Source organism: Thermobia domestica, chromosome 7, assembly GCF_964235325.1.
Source record: "Thermobia domestica chromosome 7, izTheDome1.hap1.1, whole genome shotgun sequence".
NCBI lineage: Eukaryota > Metazoa > Arthropoda > Insecta > Zygentoma > Lepismatidae > Thermobia > Thermobia domestica.
This window is the reverse complement of record NC_137460.1, coordinates 276,628,645-276,646,606: the sequence shown is the minus strand read 5'-3', so window position 1 is coordinate 276,646,606 and position 17,962 is coordinate 276,628,645. Positions and strand designations below refer to the sequence as shown.

Here is a 17,962-nt window from a genome sequence, read left to right as displayed (position 1 = left end):
ACGACAGTTTTCGTCTCGTATCGATTCTCATCTCCAAAGCGAGACGAAAACTTTGAGTTAGCCTTGTCCCGTCTCGAATGTAAAATGTTAATTCTCATGTTATTTTGTCTGTTTTAGAAACGAGATGAGAAACTCCTCTTCTCGTGGGCAACATTAAACCAAACCGCAATATTCTTTCCAAATGTCACGTTTCTGCTTGTATGACCTGAGCGATAATTAGCTCCTTGCTTTTAATCTTCTACGAGATAACAACAATTATTATTAGTTTATTATTGTTACTATTATTATTCCTGAAGATTTGATAGTTCCGAGTATTCAAATATCTAAATATAATAAAACGTATGTCATCGCCGATCAATCGCTATCAAAAATCCTAAAGTAAAAAAAAAAGAAAGAAAAAATGCGACGTGCATTCGCACAAGCACCTTGACCACTGAACCGCGATCGCTACGCGGTAAACGATTCGTCTTTAATCTGGTTGTTAGGTTTCTTTCTCTCCGCTTGCAAACTTGTATGTTATATTTCTTCGATTCAAAATGTCTTTCGTATTTCTTTTATGATGTCGGCAAATTTTACATTAATAACTTGAGTTGTTTTTAAACCGTTGGTTCACAAGTTTGTTTCTTCCCCACACGAAACTACAAAAATGACAGACTGAATTCTCATACTCTCCATTTCTTTCAAAGCAGTCACCATTACCTGGTCAAAGACTTATTTCCGCCACGATTCACTCGGAAAGAATCCGGAATTTAGTAAATTCGGGAATTGAGAAAAACTCCGGATTTCGAAAAAATCCGGATTTTTCCGAATTCCGGAATGTTAACGAAATCAGAAATTTCTAAATTCCAGATTTTCCGAATTCCGGAATTATTCCAAAATCGAAATTTTTCGAATTCCGGAATTTGTTCGGTTTTACTTTCGGGAGTCCGGAAAGTAAAAATTCCGGAATTGGCTATTCCTAGTTTATACACAATCTTTCAGAACACTGAGCTAGTAGCTGTCTACAAACAAACAAGTAATGCAAAGCATTTTGTATCTTTTAATCCAATGTTCTCGGGATTGCTGCCAGAGTAGGTGTTGCTGTGCTGAGCTTTCGTTACCATACAGCGGCAACATCTTCAGAGCTATGTGTTGAAGTGTGCTGGTCGTACAGATTATATAGTGGTCTTTAAGAATCGCTGTGTTCCTATTGGTTGTTTTTGTTGGCCAATGGCGTGCTCTGATTTTGCTGGTGGAAACTGCTCTCTGATTGGCTAATGGTTCTTTTCGTACTGAGAAGCTGGAACCAGATGTCAGGTAGATGATAACCTTCGTCTCTGTTGATGGATGGCTTGTATGTACGGATGAATAAAGATTCATGTATTTTCCTGTCCCAGAACTGTTTACTTTTCTTTAGTACTTCAATTTGGTCCCACATGGCCGTATGATTGTATTGTATGCAGTGTTCGGCTATTGCAGATTTTTCGGGTTGTTTAAGTCTGGTGTGTCGCTGGTGTTCTTTCATTCTGTCTTCAATGTTTCTTCCTGTTTCACCTATGTAAGTGGCGTTACATTCACAGATGATCCTATAGATGCCTGGTGTCTTTAGTCCCAATGAGTCTTTTGCACTTGGTAGTAAACTCCTGATCTTCGGTGGAGGGCAGTGTACAGTCTTGATGTTGAATTTCTTCAATAGTCTTGCTAGTTGGTTGGAGGTTTTCCCCATATATGGAATAAGTGCAATATTTTCCTTGACTGCCGTGTTGTCCTCTTTTGTGGTGCAATCTCTGCTCCTGTATTTTCTCATGGCTGTGTTGATCTGTTTCGACGAATATCCGTTGGATTTGAATACTGTTTCCAGGTGAGACAGTTCTGTGCTTATATTATCTGGATCTGCTATTTGGTATGCTCTGTGTATTAGAGTATTTAACACCCCCATCTGTGCAGGATGATGAAAACTGGTCGCATCGAGGTAGAGATCAGTGTGTGTGGGTTTCCTGTAGATTGAATGGCCTAGACTTCCATCTGGCTTCTTGTATAGAGTACGTCCAGGAACGGGAGTCTTGCTTCTGTTTCTGTTTCCATTGTGAACTGGATGTTGCGGTGTATAGAATTCAGATGCTGCAGAAATTCGTCGAGTTTCTGTCTGCCATGGGGCCATATGACGAATGTGTCGTCTACATATCTGTAGAATACTGTAGGTTTGTATATTGCTGTTTCAAAATACTCCATATAGAAGTTCGCTATTACTGGAGAGAGAGGAGAGCCCATTGCCACACCATCACTTTGTTCAAAGAAATTGTCTTGGTAACTGAAGTAGGTAGACGTTAGGGTGTGTCTGAAGAGATGTACTATATTCTTGCTGAAGTGCGATTCCAGGAGTTTAATAGAATCTTCCAGTGGTACCCTCGTAAAGAGAGAAACCACATCAAAGCTGACGAGTATGTCATCTGCGTTTGTCTTGATGCTGTGTAGCAGTTGTACGAAATGACTGGAGTTTCTGATATGGTGTGTACACTCTCCTGTTAGTGGCTGTAGCAGTCCTGTTAATTTCTTGGCCAGGTTGTACGTGGGGCCTCCTATGGTGTTAACTATGGGTCGTAATGGAAAACCCTGAACCATCTCATCCGAGCAGAGAAAAAGCAGTGGTGAATCTCTCCAGCAAAAGACTAAGTGAAGCAGCTACAAGTCTTCTATGCAAAGGCCTGAAATTCGCTCCAACACCTAAACACATTCCCATCACGGAAACTGTAAGTGGTATTGAACAAGCAATAAAACACTTAGACCAAGAAGCAGCAGACTACATACGCACACAAGCCGTTACGGTCCTTATGAGGGCCAAGCAGCAGAAGCCGAAATACAACCAATCCAGAGAAGAAAGGAAAGCCCTCAATGACCTACGAGCTGATGACAGCATCATAATATTACCAGCAGACAAGGGGAATGCGACCGTCATTCTCAACATGGAAGACTACCACTCCAAATTGACAAGCCTACTGGAAGATCCAGCATATAGAAAAATTGACAGAGATCCAACCAAGGCCATAGAAAAGAAAACTTCCAGATTAATACAAAGTTCCAGTCTGAATGAAGAAGAAAAGAAGAGGCTTAAACCTTCCGGTTCAATACCACCAAGGATTTATGGCCTTCCGAAGATACACAAGAAAGAAGTTCCATTACGAACCATAGTTAACACCATAGGAGGCCCCACGTACAACCTGGCCAAGAAATTAACAGGACTGCTACAGCCACTAACAGGAGAGTGTACACACCATATCAGAAACTCCAGTCATTTCGTACAACTGCTACACAGCATCAAGACAAACGCAGATGACATACTCGTCAGCTTTGATGTGGTTTCTCTCTTTACGAGGGTACCACTGGAAGATTCTATTAAACTCCTGGAATCGCACTTCAGCAAGGATATAGTACATCTCTTCAGACACACCCTAACGTCTACCTACTTCAGTTACCAAGACATTTTCTTTGAACAAAGTGATGGTGTGGCAATGGGCTCTCCTCTCTCTCCAGTAATAGCGAACTTCTATATGGAGTATTTTGAGCACAAAGCGCTAGAAACAGCAATATACAAACCTACAGTATTCTACAGATATGTAGACGACACATTCGTCATATGGCCCCATGGCAGACAGAAACTCGACGAATTTCTGCAGCATCTGAATTCTATACACCGCAACATCCAGTTCACAATGGAAACAGAAACAGAAGCAAGACTCCCGTTCCTGGACGTACTCTATACAAGAAGCCAGATGGAAGTCTAGGCCATTCAATCTACAGGAAACCCACACACACTGATCTCTACCTCGATGCGACCAGTTTTCATCATCCTGCACAGAAGATGGGGGTGTTAAATACTCTAATACACAGAGCATACCAAATAGCAGATCCAGATAATATAAGCACAGAACTGTCTCACCTGGAAAGAGTATTCAAATCCAACGGATATTCGTCGAAACAGATCAACACAGCCATGAGAAAATACAGGAGCAGAGATTGCACCACAAAAGAGGACAACACGGCAGTCAAGGAAAATATTGCACTTATTCCATATATGGGGAAAACCTCCAACCAACTAGCAAGACTATTGAAGAAATTCAACATCAAGACTGTACACTACCCTCCACCGAAGATCAGGAGTTTACTACCAAGTGCAAAAGACTCATTGGGACTAAAGACACCAGGCATCTATAGGATCATCTGTGAATGTAACGCCACTTACATAGGTGAAACAGGAAGAAACATTGAAGACAGAATGAAAGAACACCAGCGACACACCAGACTTAAACAACCCGAAAAATCTGCAATAGCCGAACACTGCATACATTACAATCATACGGCCATGTGGGACCAAATTGAAGTACTAAAGAAAAGTAAACAGTTCTGGGACAGGAAAATACATGAATCTTTATTCATCCGTACATACAAGCCATCCATCAACAGAGACGAAGGTTATCATCTACCTGACATCTGGTTCCAGCTTCTCAGTACGAAAAGAACCATTAGCCAATCAGAGAGCAGTTTCCACCAGCAAAATCAGAGCACGCCATTGGCCAACAAAAACAACCAATAGGAACACAGCGATTCTTAAAGACCACTATATAATCTGTACGACCAGCACACTTCAACACATAGCTCTGAAGATGTTGCCGCTGTATGGTAACGAAAGCTCAGCACAGCAACACCTACTCTGGCAGCAATCCCGAGAACATTGGATTAATAGTAGACGCCAGCAAAGCTTCAAGATCATTTTGTATCTTGCAATTCGTCATGTATTAAAATCCGACAGCAGTTTCAGTATCTAACCAGAAATTGCATGTATCTAGCTACTGGAAGCTGGGGTATGAAGAATTGTATTGTGTCTTATCTTTTTGTGTCTTATACAACCCTGCAAACCACTGAATATCTAAACGGCATTCGTTAAATCCAAGTTGTAGTACTCACAGTTACATCCATTTGTGTCCATATGATCGTGTTAGTAAAGCTTACTATATGATAGAGTTAGTAAGTCTTTCTCTGCTCTCTCGTAAAGTTGTGATACTATCTACTAACAGGATACAGAACCAGTTATCAATTTAACCAAGTTGTTGTATTACTACCCATCTGCTTCCGCCTCTGTCAACTCTGGTCGATCTCGTTGACGCGACATATTTGCTTTTTTATATTCCTTTCTTCGTTTACTGAACTAAACAGTAACTATTCTGAAATATGGTACTGCACATGCCTCGTAGATAAATATTTCTGATGCCAATAGTTTCCGTTTTGTCCAAGGAATGTTCTTTTTCTTATTCCCAGCATGACCGTTTTATTACATTATATGAAGAGCATGTAGGTCTAAATACCTCATGTATTACATAGAATGTAGGTTTAACTGTTCCACCAAAGAAGAAACATGTGATCATAGTATCCAACCCACAGAAGTGATACCTGGCAATACAGTGGTCGTAATCCCTAACGATACAGCGAGTAAGCGGTGTCCTCCCCGCTGGTCTAGTGGCCAGCACGTGCGCTTCTGGTATATGGTGTCCCGGGTTCGATTCCCGGCGGGAGAGCATCTATGATTTTTAACTGTTCTCGATGTTTCTGTGTTCGTGTCCCTGTTGTTATAAGTTATTAGAAAAAGTAAGTTAAACGAGTGAAGCAAGTAAAATTAGCAATAAGTAAGTTACTGAAACACGTTCGGTGAGTCAGTTTAAAAAAAATGTGGACAAAGCACTGGCTTTTCGCGCCGTCAATGCGAGTTCGAATCTATCTGGGCTTAGAGAGAAAGTATTCTTTCTTTTCGCTACAGGTCTTCACCCTATTCGTATTTTTCTGCCGTTCACAGTTAAAGTAACTGGCTATTCTTATCCTTTCTACGAATGATGGATCTTCACTTTGGCTTCATGTCAAACACGCACACGTAATGAAAAGACGCTATCGATAATAATAATAATGATAATATGAAATATTTGTAGCTAACTCGTGTGTGTATTTCGACAATATAATTTTATATTATTATGTGGAAATAAGTAAGGCTGGCTTGCGCCCGCCCCCCTAATTTTTTCGATGCGCCTTATGGGTCCACTGTGTCCAACGTTGGTCCCATCCTACTATCACCTCCTGTTCTCTCGATATAAGTTATCGACATTTTGCCTAAAGAGGGCTCTCCCGTGGCTCCGTGACTACTCATGACAATGACTCTTCGTTCATTTTGCATTGAAATCGCTTATTTTTCTGAGTACTATGAGTGCATACTGTCCAATGTTACTCCCATCACTCAATAGTTTCCCGTTCTCTCGATATAAATTGCTAATATTTTGTTTGTAAGGGAGGTATGGCGTTACAATCATTACGTTTGAAGAACAATTGAGGAAAATATTGCCTTGCCACAAACAACACCTATTATTATTATTATTATTATTATTATTATTATTATTATTATTATTATTATTATTATTATTATTATTTTACTTACCACTAATGTTGCCTACCTTTATTTGCAATTCATTTTCAATGTGTTACTAAAAAGCAAATCATATAACACTTTTCGCCATTCACGCTCTTGAACTCCAAATACATGATTTACAGCTCTCTGTGTTAGAGGAAAGCATATTTATTATATTATTCTTTCAAATAACACGTTTCACACGTTACCTCACTTTCAATGTGTAATTTCATATCATCACTAACAATCATCTTGTTCCGATACGAAAATAACCCGCTCCTGTAAAAAAAAAAACAAAAGAAAGGGACAAAAAAACCTGACCGTAGCGAAAGGGCGAGAACCTCCTTTAGTCGATTAATCGGGTCCAATATTTCAATAAGTCCCTGCACACAAATATTTCAGTAAAAGAGGGGAAGTTATTCAAACTTTCTGAATACCTATTTATGGGCGAAATTTGGTTCCCTTGGAAGTTTTTAAAAGTTTGAAGGGCCGCCATTTAGAACATTTTCATCTGATTATTCTGGTTAACGAACTCATCAAGATATTTCAACAATTACTGTTTGTGCCAAGTTTCGTCTCAATCCGCTGAAAATTAGGGTAGTTATGGCATTCAGAAATAGCGTTTTATTTATATACAGATAGATAGATTAATAGACACACAAACGGAGAGAGAAAAAGTGTTTTGCTCCCTTCTTGCACCTGTGGTGCGTCAGAGCTAAACCGGGCGCCTTTGCAAAACGTATTGACCAGCCTAACCTAGAAACAAACCTCTTACTTGCTAACGTAGAAACGTGGTCGGGAGGTGTAAGGCATGTAGAAATTGTATTTTTAATAACCATGAGTATGGCCCACTTCCAAGCTTTTCTTTTTACCTTTTGCACCTACATCGGAACGTTCAATTTTTATTCTTCACTAATTGCAAATGGCGTTTACATTCAAAATATGAGGAATGTTGGTGGCATTTGTTCGGATATTCTTCTCTTTCGAAATGAAGACAGGAATAAAAGCAATACGCAAAGACAAAAATATTATCAGTACTAAACATTACCAATAATAATTGCTACGAAAAACTAAATACTACCTCTTTTACCATCTGTCAGGAGCTGTATGTATTATTAACAAAATTTTTTAAAGACGTCCTTGACGGGGATTCGAACCGGTGTCCTTTGCATTTGTAAGCCAGCACCTTAACCACTACACCAAGATCATGGCGCGGTTAACGTTTAGTTGTCGGCGTATTTGTTGTATTTGTGTTTTATGTTCCAACTTCGAAAATTTTTACTCTTTTTTCTAAGTTTAACAGCTGTTTCTGTCTTCCTCTTTTGTTGTCGTCCTTTATTTACACTATGCACTATTCGTATTAATAGCTTGTGCCCCTCTGCAATGTCTTATTCAGATTAAACTTTTCTTTTTGCCCCTCAGTAAAGATTTGATTGATTTAATTTTCATACTCTCCACGGATGGAGAGCAGGAATGCCCGACTCGAAAAATAGGTGTACGTTTACTTTCCTGACAGATAATATATCACTGTACATAATGGATCACTTTTCACTTGTTAACTATAAGATTATTCAACCTATATGACGATAAGCCACCTATTGTTAAAGCCAACTGTTATATTTATAATCCCTCATTTAAGCCACCATTATACTACCATTAATAAAAATGTATATATTATTCATTTAAATTTGCAGTTTATAAGTCATTTTCTTTCGTTCACTTATTTATTTATTTATCTATATATTTTTCAACTGTGGGTTTCTCCCATGAGTGGATGTTTCAATTGATTTTCCTATCTTTTTCACTGAACATATAACGTATTTGAAATCATAGTAAACACCTGAAACTAAATGAATATACAGGTAGACATTAACACAAAAATACTTAATTACTAAACCATAATAGAAAATGTGTATATTTCGGAAGTGTTGCCTAACAACGGTGTAAACGCTAAAGCCGAAATTCCTAAAATGTGTATTTAGTGTACTGTAATGTGTGTATATGCACTTTTTTTTTTACAACAAACTTACTCAATACTCAAACCTTTTTATTCAAAAATATTTTGTAATATTCAACTACTAAATATAAACACATAATGTAGCATTAAAATTATAATATAAATTAATATATATATTCATACACAAAAACATTAATAAAGCAAGACAATTTTCAAAACAAGCATTTCGCAAAATAGTTATAACATTACTTGTATACTGATTATTTAAAATACTGTATTACAACTTACTAAATATCAAAAATTCTAAAGGAATGCTAAAACATTTGAAGTCTCAAGTTTCAATAATCATATTGCTCATACGGCAAAACGAAAGACTCATTAAAATGTTTCAAATAAATTTAGAATAACAGGTCAACTCACAAAACAATCCCACTTGTCTTGCTGTTATTTAAACACATATATATATGAAAACTTACATTTTTTTAATTATCAGTAGTACTCGCAAACAAACTTCTATTTTTACCAAATCATCAACTATATTAGGTACATAGGCATCAACACTAATGCACGGATCTTTACAACATTAGCGAAAACGCGAATTTTAGCTGATAGAATCATTACTTAATCTTATTTTCAACAAACATCTTATTGGCTACGGCAAAGTAAAACTCTACTAGCACATTTATGGGCATTGGTCAGGAACGAATATTACAAGAGGGATATTCTATCCACCTCCAAAATATTAAAGATGCACAACAAACGGATCCTACTCATCTATCATTCACAAGCTAGGCATTCGGGGAGAAAGAAGGAGTAACTAGATAGCAGAAGGAGGAACGGAGTGAGCCGCCCTCTAATGGCCTTTGGCATCACGTTAAAATACGCATACATTATAACTGTAAATTCATGTAAGGATGCCACTTTAAATCAGCCTTTTGGCATCTTGAAAATAGCCCTAAATCATTTATAATGCGCAATTGCCATTTAGTTGAACTCAAACGTGCACAGCTCTAAAATATTTTATATGCAATCATTTTGTTCGCTTGACGAACTTATCAATTTTCACATGCCTAGTTGGCTCATGCATTACTCCCTCAACATACCATGAACAATGGGACCTACCCATCTCTAGATTCCTCAACGAATCAAAAAAAAAAAAATTATGTCGTTTTTTTTAATATCAGAATTCTCAAATTCAATTTAAAATCCGTGACATAGTATTACTGTTGTGTGAATCATTCGAACCGTAATCAGTGAAAGATTTAGGAGGTTTGTAATTTTCCGGCTGAAGGCCACCCAAAATTGCAAAATTGCATGAAAATACTTAATTAGACTCAAACACTGACTTTAATCGGTTCTTATTTTTTCAATCACTTCTTGGAACTGTTTCTGCGTGAGTCACTTGCTGGAAGTGTTCGTGCTTCTTGAGTGACGTCCTTTTTGAAAGATTGGTGGTAGTTCATATTTTTCTCACCATATGTCTCTGTACAGACATGTGGTAGTTTGTTACTGTGACGTCACATGCTCTTTCTGTTTGTATGTGTGGAATGCGGTAAGCGGGAAATTGAATTTTCGTATCATAGTGAAAATCGAGTTAGCAAGTGCGATTGAGAAACCGTAACATGAATTTAATACAAAGTATTTGAACTTGTCGTTGTTAAATAAGTTTGAATTAGATTCGGATATTAACTCATATCGCTTTGCAGCATTGTGTGGTTTCATTGAGTTAGAGAAAACCTAATAGGGTTGTGGTCGAAGGCTGAAGATATTTCCGACGTATGGTAACAGTGGGTGTTTAATGGTTAGTCTTGTTTGTAACAATAACAACTGTGCTCGCTTTAGTAAATCGACGTCTGTGCGGAAAGGAACATTTTTCAGTAATGTGAACTTGAGTATTGCGCATGTGTTCTTGCTATCTTATTTTTTCATCAATTATGAGTTCATTATTCATGAGTGTTCTGGTATGTCGAAACGGTGAGTGCTTTCCATTTTTAATTGATATTAATTTTATTCTTGATTTGCTTTACATTTGAGTATTTGGCAAAGTATTTGTTCTGCTGCTGGTGGTTCCATTATCTTGGTGAGATGTAATTTATTTTTCCTCCTCATGCTGCACTAATTTATAATTAGTGATGATTTTTTTTTCTAATTTTTCCCTCTTACGTTAGCTTTATAGTACTGGTTTGAATAAATATTGTTTTTTGGGATTTTTTTACGATACTTGAGTGGGGTGGGTTGAGGGAGCGGTAGTCCCCATTTAGATATCAATATTGATAGTCACCGCTTCACCTGGATTGATTAGGTATAGTGTTAGTAACATTTTTGCCCTTGTACTTAAAGCAACATTCTTAACATTGTACATTAGCTTGACTCGGAAGGTGACTGTAACCGATTCATCTGATCCGGTTCCGGGAGCAGTTTTGATTCCTAAACTGCTCTAGTAACCGGATCAGATGAATCGCTTGCAGTCACTGTTTGACCGAAAGTAAACATTTGCCTAAAAATCTATTGTTAGTGATTCGAACATGTATAAGCTACAAACCTACTCACAAAAATCTAGTGATTTGTAAAAAAAAAAAAAAAAAAAAAAAAGAAAAAAAAAAGATTTTTGAATAAAGGCCTTGTCAAAATACTTTTCTGGATACGCCGCTGTTCATAATTTATTTTCTAACAAGAAATTCATTCCGGCATCTACCTAAATAGGAAATTTACCTAACGTTAAAACACAGGAGGCTCCATTGGTAATAATTTCCTATCTAAGCGTTATTTTGGACCGGTGCAAAATATCCGCGAGTATAGGCTGAAACCCCTTCTCCCAGTTTAACGTTTTTTATGACTAATACGTTAGACATTTCAATTTCAACTACTGCATCAAAGTCCCACTATACATCGTAGTCTACGAAACTAATTTAACCTTGACGGAAATTGTTATAGATGATATCTTTCATATTTTATCAGCCTTTACAGTGACTGCTTTCAATACGTCTACAAGATAAACTTTCCCGGTAAGTAGAACTGAATTTAACCGCCAACATTATAGCCAAAATACAGTTACATGTTCTATCTTACGGTGGAAGTTGAAACTTCCGGTTTACTGCTCATGGTTTTCCTGACAGAAAACTGTGAAACTCTTTTCGAATTTTGTGCAAAGTAACGCCCGATGTGCCAAGTAACCCCGTCTTATGGTACATCAAAGTAGTTTTATGCAAGACATCATAGTTTTCAATAAAGAGTAGGTTATATATCATTATTTCGTTTAGCTTAACTGGGGAAAAGGAATTGCTATGATGATGTTATTAATTTATTCTTTCTCTCTCTCTGTCATCACGTTAGGAATATGAAGCTCGATTCGTATACTAATTTATAACAGCAAGTTAATATACACTTATAACTAACATTATGGAGAAGAGCACTATAGATGTGAAAGACCCCAAATATTATGAAGAGTAGAGATGTGAAAATGATCAAATAGGGCCGCTATCAGTATCGAATCCATAGCCTTCTGGCGCAGTAAATGTTGCTCCTTGGTATTTATTTTGCTTAATTTTTATAATAATAGTTATTGTTATAATTACGATAAGGAATTGCAAATGTACCGGTAATAGACATTGAAATCGCAAAAATGTGTTTTTTTTTTATTTATTCTCATCAGTTTCTTATTTCAAAATTCTTTTTATGTGCGTTTCTTTCCTGAAGCTAGTGCTTTTTCGCTTGGCACCTGGTAAAATACAAGTTTGTACTGTATTCTAATAAGAATTTTTACCTAATACTGCGCAAAAAATTCGTATTGTGTATCATTTGTTTAACATAGCATACAAAAGATATAACAGAAAAATATATATTAATAAACATGACCTGTTGAGTAATCGAGGACAATACATAATGATTCCAATGATGTGTAAAAATATTTATAACAATCTTTGAAAGATTCACCACTCGAAATCGAAAATGGCATCAATAATCATTACAGTTTGGAAATACGTCTCAAATAAATAAAAAGCTAAGAAATTGTTTGTGATTCATATCTAGACCCATTCGTTCCGTAAGATCCTCGAAAATTTTAAGTCGTTTCACTTGTCTTTTAAACGATGTGATTTCAAATTATAACTCCTATGATGAAAAGCTGAACGCACGCCATTAATAGATCAAAATTCAAAACATGTTAGAAATAAAACGATTGAGCATATTTTTATAGCTCTTACCTACGATATTTTTATCCTTTCCTAGATTGTAGAAAATAATTAATTATTCACTCATCGGATAGCGATAACGTGATCTGAAGTGAAACGCTTCCACGTCAGTTCCTCAGAGTGCTCTAATCAATGCAAGAAATTTAGCTGTTAGAATAGACGTATCACGCAGCTACAGTTTCACTTGCAATCGATCAGGAAGGAGAAAATATCTGTTGAGCGGCTTTACAAAATTTCATCTGAACTGTGAACAATTCTACAGAAAGACCAGATTGAGAAATGGATGATCATTTCTTTTATCTCAATAAATAGAAAGAAAGAATAGTTGTTTCGAAAATCTACTTTGATCTACTAATCCTCCTAAACCTTTTTTTTTCAACTATTAACTTCCGGAAAAAAATAACCTGCACGATGGTGCATGTTCGGCTGGTATTGTATACATTGCTGATTCTATCTACCTGCACAATTGTGTAGGTCAGGGCTGAAAGGGTTAGAAATGGTTATTAGCAATCAGCAAAAAGACGTTACATATTCAATAGCTTACTTAGCGTGAGATGAAGGAAGGAAAGTTTACATGTTATATATATATAGTTAACACTTACAATAGAAAGACATCACATTTTTTACATAAATAATGAAACCAATATGTCTATTTTAGGCGGGTCACGTCGCTTGCGTCAGTAATATGCATGTGAAATGTAAAACTTTCGTTAAAGGTTGGTGTATCAAAAACGATAAGATAATATTATACAATACAATACTCTAAGAATGGGCTATAATAATACAAGTTGGCATGGTTTAGTATAGTATGATATCCAGTTGAGAAGTTAAATGTATGAGATGCTGGACTTCGGTTATGGTTAATCACTGAGTGAATTAGTTTCGTATATTCTTGAATGTATACGAAACTTAAAAGTGAAGTATATATTTTATTTTTAAGCTTTTAATATTTGCTACTAAAATTACACAGGGAAAATTACTATGAAAACTTCAAATGAAGGTCACGTTTGTTGCAATCAATTGACTCTTTCGGCCTTCATTAACAATTTCGCGAACGTATGCTCAGTACGTTGTACTTTCTTGTAACCAGCGAAACATACATCTGATCACGAGGGTGCTACCTCTGCAAAAGAATGTACAGAAAACCAATGCTAAATCTCAACTTTTAAATTTCACCCATAGTACAGTAAATACAACCAGTACCAAGCTTATGCTTATTGTCCCTGGTTCAGGATATGCTTATGCTTATTGTCCCAGGTTCGATATTTTTCCCTAGAAGTATGTAGATATACTTCCCCATAAAGTAGATTGCTCCATATAAGTAAAGAAGCACGTTCGGAAGGAATAAATGCGTAGTTTGAAAGAGAAATGACGAAAATACTTTGTTTCCTAGTAAACAATTTTTAAGTCGTATACTACAAGCCTTTTTGCTGTTTTTGACGTTGCTGTTGTTAAAACATCTAAAGACGTCTATAAGTTGATTTGAGGTTTACAGCTTAATTTCACAATATCCTCTTGAAAACGTAGTTTTTTTTTATAATTCTTTTTATGATAGCAAAATTGTGATCACTTGAGTGCATCAGGCAACGTGTGATGAAGTTCTGTACATTGCATATTAATTTTCTATCATATGGTAAATTTATGTATTATGAAACCTGCGGAAATTGCCCGTTTTCTTCTTGTAAGTCACTTGCTCACTGGTATAGCGTAAGGACATTTCCCAAGGATAATCCACTCACCATTTTTAGCGTAAAATTTAAATCTGTTCTTTTACTCGTAGGATCTTCATTCTAGTTACAGTAACGTAAGAAAAGATAAAAAAAAATTTCTAAATGAGTTACATGTGAGGCTAACTGCAGACATGTAAAATTTAATTTCAAACGGTTCAGCTATTTCTGTAGCTAATACCAGATTAGGTTGATGTCAAATTTTTTGTACTTAGGTGTAGTATGCAGATTGATCGTCTTCTGTCTCTTGAATATTTATTTCCGAAAACTGCTGCACGTGAAACTTTTTTAAAAGTAAAAAAGCTAGTGTGCCAGCTGTCCTTTCTCTAACAAGAGAAACCACTCAAATTATAATATTTGACGTACAGTTTTAATCCTGTTCCCGTCTATATGATACCCATTTGAATGAACGTAACTTAATAAAATGCCACTTAAATGAACACGCTCAACATATTAAATATTTATTTCAAACAGTTCAGCTCCCTGTATTTTATAATGTGATGTATAACATATTTCTTCAATTTTTCGGTATTCAGAGTCTAGCATTTATCTTCGCATTCCCTTTTTACTTTTAGCATAAAAAAGCAATAATGACTAGAGTGTTTCACGATGCTAGTAACACTCGAGGACATTGTTTGCAAAAGTCCTGTAACAGCAGAATTTCAAACCTATTATATATTTCGATTTTTGCTAATGGCATTACAGCAGATTGTGATAAATTCTATGTTGAGAGCACAAACATAAAAGCACTAGTAATAATGTAAGAGTAATGAAGGTGCTATTGGGTGTCCATATTACCTTAACGTTGAATTCTGGAATTATTATATCATGTATTTCAAATAAGTACATAATGATAACAATAATTTACAAACTCTATGCTTCTCAAATGTATGAGTTGTAACTACGTCGCTACATATCAATATAAACAAAATTTTACTATGTCAGGGTATCAGACTATATAAAAACGCAAATTTAATTAGTATACTTAATGAAATCACGTATCTTGTGCAAAATTTTAAAAGCTGTTATATCGTCCCTTTGTTTCTTTGTAGTCATAGAGACAGTTTCTTGTAGCTGAAATTGCTAAAACCTCTTCCGATTTTTAAATTTTCTGGCACAAAAAGTAATAATGCTAGTGACAACGGATCTCTATTTTCACTTATAATAAATGTTTATTCCATATAGCACAAAATAAGTATTTTGGTATGTACCTGAGTTAACTCTGATATCGTATGTATCGTGTCGGACATAAGTCTTTGACCAGGTAATGGCGACTGCTTTGAAACAAATGCAGAGTGTGAGAATTAAATCTGCCATATCTGTAGTTTCGTGTGCAGAAGATACATAATTCTGGGTCATTATCGCAGTGGGTCATGGCGAGTGGTGAGTTGTAGTGGGTCGCGTGCTGTTGACCCAGTATCGACTGACAAACCGACTGAATGACCAACTCCAACTGTGGCACTTTCCGGAATATCCGTACAGATTTTGGAAAAGTTCCAAAGGATATGTAATGGTTACATTTTAGGTTAAAGTATGGCTAGTCTGCTGTTTCATTTTTGAATGGAATTACGATTCGCCATGACTTTTTCTACATATTGTTCTTGTGACAAAATCTTAATGAGCAATAGAAAATACAACTGTTTTTCGATTCGGATTGGTTTGCGTTAACAGCTTGAAAATGAAGTCACTTAATGTCCAACGCTTATGCCTGTTAGGCTAAGGAAAACTATGATTAAAGCAAGTGATGATGGACGAATTGGTGGAATGAGGAATTGCGATTGTCCCGAGAAAACCTACGACCACTATTTTGTCCGTCCCAACCTTGTTTGCCTTGGAAACGAACCAGGCACCCCACTCATCTGATTGATTAGTAAGCGGGGTCTCACTTTCGATTCCCGATGGGAAATCCTTTGAAATATACAATGCCCTTGGTGTATCCCTGCCCTTCCAGGTTATTGAAATTATCTGGAGAACGAGAATAACCGAATAGAATAGAGACAAATTTCAGAGATGCTTTTAGTCTTTTTAAAATTTAATATTGAATTCTCAGGACTGCACTATTTTATCATGACCAAAATCAGTGATTCACGGTTAATAAAACATTGGATTCGTAAACGTTTGCATTTCCTACATAGACGAGTGATACTTCACTCTTACTTAAAAGAGCATTATTAGGGTAGCGGCTTGAGTATTCGTTTCGTGTACTAGGGATCTGCGGTTCGATTCTCCGTGGATATTCGGAAAAGAAATGATAATTAAGAATGATCATATTTCTGATTTGTAATAAAATGTAGAATTGTCGATTTCTCTCGTTCTTACAAATTACAGTTGAAACGACTTCCTTCACAGGGAAAAAGTAATTACATGACGTCACAGTCTACAATCTCGATTTCTACTGTCTGAAAACTTCGCTTGTTTCGCAAACAATTCATGAATAGAAACGGGTCATTTTTCAGGCCTAGTTTGAGTCATAAATTTTCCTGGAACGTCATTGTGTAATTGTTACTAAGTGTTCTTGCACTCTTACTAGAAATAATATTATTTTCGTTCGGCATTTACAAGAAGTTCCGTATATTCGTTCAAGAAAAGTTGATAAATAATAATTATTCCTTTTCATATATTTTGATAATATATCAATATTGCGCATACATAATCCAATGTCTTTAGTAGTGTAATAACCTAACTCCGGGGCCAAAACTCTGGCCAACCCATTTTGGAAATATCTTTTACCAGCACAGATTGAGTAGGGTGAGATTGAGCAGGTTGCTTTGAGCATAGGCTTTTAGGTCATTTAAAATCATAAAAAACTTACATCTAAAACTGCATTACACTATACATAATTACATTTTCACTGTATCGCATAATGTCCTCCTGATTGTTTGTAACTTCTAGACCATTTTTTGAGTGTCCATAACTTTCAGCACACCCGTTATCGCAGTGCTTTGACCAGAACATAAGGTTAGCGTGAAGTATTTAATAATTAGAATGCTAAAGTGCTTTGAGGTTAGAGCTACATACTGTACATTGCGTCTATAACTCATAATTGAATTTATCTTATTATATTGCTCCCTTTGATTAGCTGAACAGTTTTAGTTTCGTTCAAATTGGTTCACAGATGGCACAGATGGTTGTATAATGAGAAGTTGAAGTTTAGAATGTAGCACATAGATAATTGTATATATTCTCTCATTTGACTTGCTGCTACATTTATATATATATATACTCTTGCATCTACTCTTCCTAAATCAAAGAGAAAAGATATGTTACTTGCTTGCATCATCATACACTCGCCCACACTCGCATTCTCTGAAGTCAACCGGAGTAGATGCAATACGTTTTCTTTTTTAGCAGCTCTTGGACTTCTGCCAAAATATATCATGCTTCTCTTGCTGCTCAGCTTGAGAAAAATTTCCGGCACTTTTCTCTGGCGGAGTGTCTGTCTGCTTATATTTGAATCGCAGTCGTCAGTCAAGAAAATTTGCAAAAATAACCGCTACCAGGTTATAGAAGTATTTTTTGTGGACGTTCTGTATATTTCGTAAATATAGTGATTATTATTTTCGATCTATACTTTATTCTGGGACGCTATAAGTTCTTTCTTCGGTGGGAATTGCTTTCTTCTCACGCAACTGGATAAAGAAGTCTTTCATCGCTTTTTCATATA

General features: G+C 36.2%; 1 protein-coding gene across 2 annotated transcripts in view; it reads left to right on the top strand.

Annotated features, from left to right (window-relative positions):
- The window catches only part of LOC145690946 (uncharacterized), a 99,215-nt gene that overhangs the window by 34,368 nt on the left and 46,885 nt on the right, over nucleotides 1-17,962 (top strand). The gene's annotated exons all lie outside the window — the stretch shown is intronic.